The sequence below is a fragment of the Ascaphus truei genome, chromosome 2 (assembly GCF_040206685.1).
Source record: "Ascaphus truei isolate aAscTru1 chromosome 2, aAscTru1.hap1, whole genome shotgun sequence".
Taxonomy (NCBI): domain Eukaryota; kingdom Metazoa; phylum Chordata; class Amphibia; order Anura; family Ascaphidae; genus Ascaphus; species Ascaphus truei.
The window spans coordinates 446,950,267-446,955,705 of record NC_134484.1 but is presented as its reverse complement, the minus strand read 5'-3'; positions in this window follow the sequence as shown (position 1 = coordinate 446,955,705).

The window sequence follows — 5,439 nt, the reverse complement described above, 5'->3', positions numbered from 1 at the left end:
GGGCGGCGTCTGCCAGCATGCTCCGGCATCGCATGTTCCCTCTGCAATTTTTTTCAATATGGCTGCGTGTCGTCACATGACACTGTGTTGCCATGACAACGCGACGCCGTGTAACGTCATGTGACTGTAACTCGCGTGCTTGCCACAAACCGGGACCGGACCGCGGGGCTGAGGTGGGTATGTGAATACACCGACCTTAGACCACGAAGCTGGTTCTGGATTGCGCAGTTCGTAGTCATTCGTAGCCGGTTCAGGATTGGAGAAGGCAGGGTAATCCAAGAGCAATATATTTCTCTTGTATACATTACTTAATGCTGGGTTAGAGTATAGCTTAGTGGCATTATCACACTGTAATTGGATATAGGTATATACAACCTTGTTAACTCCGTGTCTCTGCATCCACGTCTAGTGGCTGTTAAGCATGTTGTGTGAAGCAAGTTCCTCCGTGACGGCTGACGTTATCAGTGTTCGCGTCGCCTGACTGCTGTTTCATGCCGTGGACCAGCACTTCTTCAAGGGGGGAGGAGCGTAGACTGTGTGATAACCAAACGACTAAGATATAATTATCACTGGTGTAACAATTAGCACATACTGTATAAAAAAGAGAAGCAATAATTTTAATATAGTATAGTTTATTTGGGTTTATTTTTGATAGATGAGTTTAATAAAATGATTTTAAATGTTAGTATTTCCCTATGTACTTATCTCCTTGGGGTTTTTTGAAATATAAGTAACCTTAAGACACCTACTGTTTAATTATAAGGAAAAATAAACAATAGGCTGAGTGGAACTTAACTGGGAATCTTTTTTGGTGATCATCTCTCGAACACCTTTTTTGGAAATATATCGGTTTCTTCCCATTGCACCGCCACTACAACTATTTAATGATGGATATTAAGGTTGAGCAGGAATGACCCCCCTTCCTACTTAAAATAATCCAAGAGCAAGCCGGGTCAGAGTTGCAGACGTCAGAATAGTCGATGTACAGGCTGGAGTTCGGCAACAGGGAGTCAGGTACACACCGCTTCAGCATAGGAGCTGAAGCATTGGAATGGCCTCTGCGCGAGGAGCGGTAGCGGTCCATGATATGGTCTCTGCAAGGGGCGAACGCAGCGGATCTCAGGAATGAGGCAAGGCTGGCGCTGGGGATCCAGCGTTTCAGCACAGGTACCAGTAAGCAGGCCTCTGCCTGTGGTGAATGCATGAGGTCTCAGGAACCAGGCACTGGGAAACCAGCGCTTCAGCACAAGAGCAGACCTCTGTAGCAGGTCTCAGGAACAAGGCAGACTAGCACTGGGGATCCAGCGCTTCAGCACAGGAAGCAGACCTCTGCAGCAGGTCTCAGGAACAAGGTAGAGTAGACATTGTAGGAGTTTGTTGCTGCTGTAGGGAAGGCCCTTGCAGTTAGGGACTTTGCCCTTTAGCAGTGAGTTAAGTTTAGGGACAGTGCTGCGCGGCCCTGATGGTTGTGGTCTGAGACCAGACCCCTAAGAAGAGAGAGATTGTTGCAGAGTGGGATCCCCCAGCAGACAGCTCTCGCGTGGAGATCACGTCGCTGAGGAAATCGCGGATCCTTTGCGAAGAGATCAGCGGGCCCAGGTGCTGGCGCACTGGGCAGGTATCGTAACTAAGCGCACCAACAAAGTACACACACATTGTGGGCAGCGCTGTCTCACATACCAAGGAGGTGGGGTGTGGGAATTTGGGGTGCTGTGGACACGGTGTGGGGTTATAGACCTGCGAGGCAACAGGGTAGTTGTACTATTAGGGGTACAGAGTGATACGGTAGCTAATATTATTATCTGTTGCCTATACAGTAACTGTTATATTGTGGGTCTGTTACAGTAAAGCCTTTCTATTTTATTCCTGTGTGAGTAATGTGATTGTGTCCTGTGAGGGGCTGCTTCCACTCTGCTGGGATCCCTCACAGGTGGAGGCGCTGCACCATATAGTAGTAAGTGGTAAGAGTAATTCACCCCAGGCTCCCAGCGGCGGAGGCTTAGGCTCCTGCGAGCCAACAGGTAAAGAGCAGCACAGTAGCTATTTACAGCCCACCCCCCTGATCTCACTTAGGGGTGGGGGAAACAGGGCTACACACATATGAGTTTCTTTGTCTAAAACAAGTTGCTAGGTAGAATACAATATCTCCTCCCTATTCTAAACCAATCATTATAAAGGTCACTAAATAAGTAAAAACTGGGTTCAAACATCTTAATACAATGAACAAAGTATATTAGAATGCAATGTTATCTCTAAGTCTGAATATGCTGCAGAATACGAGCTTCCCCCCTCATATCTGGGCATTGAGCCATAGGACAATTTTGTCCTTGAGTCTCCTGGTAGATAAACTGATACACTTGCAACATGCACATTTTTTCACACACAAATGATTGCAGGAACACAGCATGAAACACAAGACCGAGACTTGTGAAGACAAAGACAGACAAGATGGAGACAAAATGGATTCTGCACACCAGCAACAACTTCATCTCCAGAGACCCCCCCGCCCCAGTCCATTTCATCAATATGTCATCCATTTCTACAGTATGTTCATTTCAACACTGTTAGATTAACAGTACCTTAATCTGTGGTGTTTCCTCTCTGCAGCTGTCAACTTTTTTTCTCTTGCCGATTTGTTAGCAGTACAGCATCGCATCTCCATTACTTGTGCCATATGCATACAAGAGAAAACAACACCGCAGGTACAAATACAAAGGTGTAATTTTCTTGAAGTTTAAAAAACGAGTAATAATTAGCTCACATGTAGGTGACCGCCTCCGGTGAACGCAGCTGACTTTCGCACTTCGATGCAGTGCTCTCCTGGTCCCGCGCTCGGGGATCAGGACTGCAGTCAAGGCGCTTAGGCAGGCCACTGTAGCCATGTGCGGTCAAAAAGATCCAGGTTCAGGTCCTTGCATGAAAAACGCGTTTTGCATGTGGTAATGCGTCGTCAGGTTCCCGTTGGCATGGCAACGTGGCGCCATTTGCTGCCACACGGCCATATTGAGAAGCTATGCAGGGATAGACGCTCACCGCCCGGACAGGTGAGAGAATTAAGCACCGGTTCGGCGAACTTGTGAAATTTTAGTAACAGATTCACATGAACAGGCAGAATCCCACCACTGGATGCACTCTTAACTCCAGAGTTGCTTACTGTATCTGCTTAAAATATTTGTTTTAGGATATCACAACATGGCTGCCTTTCCCTCTATTACTGTATTTCCATATGACACAATGCTCTTGCTGTCTTATGATTCAGTATGTCTAAAATGAATTCTAACAATACATTTTGTTTCAACTTTGTCCATTATTCCCAATTGATTATAAGCTCTCAGGGCCCTTTTTACCTTTTGTAAGTGTAGATTTGTTACAGAGGTGCCAGCCTAACCATGAGTTAGCTATTAAAGCAGAGATGTCCAATAGGAATTCAAAGATAGCCACACTTGTGATTGTCATCTTTCCATATTCGCCACATTCTCGTGTCAGTCACATGCTCGTGAGTCACAACTCCTGCCACGTTGCATCCCCTCACTCTCTCTTATACCCCCTCCCTCCTCCTCTCCCCCACGTCTCTCTCCCAACCACAGCCACCTCTCTGTTCCTCCCCAATACACACGCAAAGCCTCCCCACCCCCAATACAAACAACCCCCACCCCAATATATATAATAACCATGCCAACACCCCAAATACACATAACACCCCACACCCAAATACACAACCACCCATACCCCAAATACACATAACCCCCCCCCTCCCAAATAAACAAAACCTCCTATACCTGGGGGGAGGCCTCCGATCACACGGGCGAATGAAGAAGCGGGACCATCTTCCATTGTGCAGGAGTGGTGCTGTGTCACTAGGCCCTGGCTTCACAGCTGCCGGGCAGCCGAGCCACCCCACAGCCACCATGCAGATGTCTCGGCTCTCTCCCCTGGTGCCCCCATTCACCACAATACATTGTCCTATTCGCCACACCTGGCGAGTGGCAAATGTATTGGACATTGCTTTATTAAAGGTATCACTTCTACCCTCCTTTTCTTTGTCTAAATAAATGATAATAATAATGATGTAGCACACCTGTGGGATCGCTACTTACTTGAGGGGTTAATGGGTTCTAGATCGGTTAACTGGAGTAGTAGCTAGAATGGGTAGCTACAGTGTAACAGTCTCCCATCACATGGTGTGGAGTTGATGGGCAGAAACCTAGCCATACTCACCTTCTAGAAAGGCCCTTGTAATGTAATTAAAGTAATGTTGCGAAGTAGAACGTCCACACCCCTACCCTATTGTCATGGAAACTAGTGATGGGTTTGCCTAGAGGGAATGGAATATTCTAGTTCAGATCCCAGGAGGAGACGAAGATGGGGAATCTCAATGTAAATAATGTAAGTCTTTTGAGTCTGTAACTACTGTATGTGTGTTAGTATCAGGACCCCTTTGTTATTTTCTAGTTTAGGGAAAGTTAGCCCGACCTAAATACTAGGGCCCCTCTATATGGCCTTGAGGTATGTTCCATCCACAAAAGGTTATGGATAGGTACTTTATAGGAGGTTCTTCAGTAAAGGCCTCAGAGTATCACCCCATAGTAGCTCTGATAGGGTGATAAGGTGGGCATCCACATGCAATAGGTTACCCAGACTAGGGATCATAGTGGAGGAAGGAACAGCCCATAGCTAGGCATTAGATTGCAAAATATAGTGACAACAAAGATACATAATGTGCCTCTTTGGGGAATGCTGCATGAGCCCCCCAAGGAAGAAGTTTATATGTTTATTCCTTTAATAAAGAATAAGAAAAGTTCCTGGCACACTCTATCGTTTCTTCTAATGCTTACAATACCAGCCCTGCACGGATGCCAGCACCATGAGAGACAAGGAAATAAGAGACGCTGAGCATCACCTACGTATAAACACCACCCAAATAGACATTGGATCACTTTGGAGTGGCCCTCTTCTGTTGGCCAAGGGGAAGATGTGTGACAATAATAATTAAAATACATTTAAAATTGAAAATGTTTACTTTAAAGAGGACACATGAAATGAAAGAGAAGATTGGGAGAAATTTCATCTTTAGCAAAAACCTTCCCTCACAGGGATTATGTTACTATTTATTTAGAGTGCAATATGTGATGCCCACTGGGACATAAACCTTTTAAAATGTTATAACAACAACCTCATTCCAAAATGCAAGATGCATGTTTCCTGCTGAAAGATCTTTGCTTACCCTTATACACAGTGTTCGACAAATCACCCAAAAATCTACTCGCCCAATCAAAAAATCTACTCGCCACCTAGTCCCGCCCCCAACTCCGCCCCTAGTCCCGCCCCCAACCCCGCTTTAAAATAAAATATATAAATAAAATACATTTAATAAATTCCTAGTCAGAACAACATTCATTTTTGACATAAATGTATTTATTGTATTACATTATACTACAA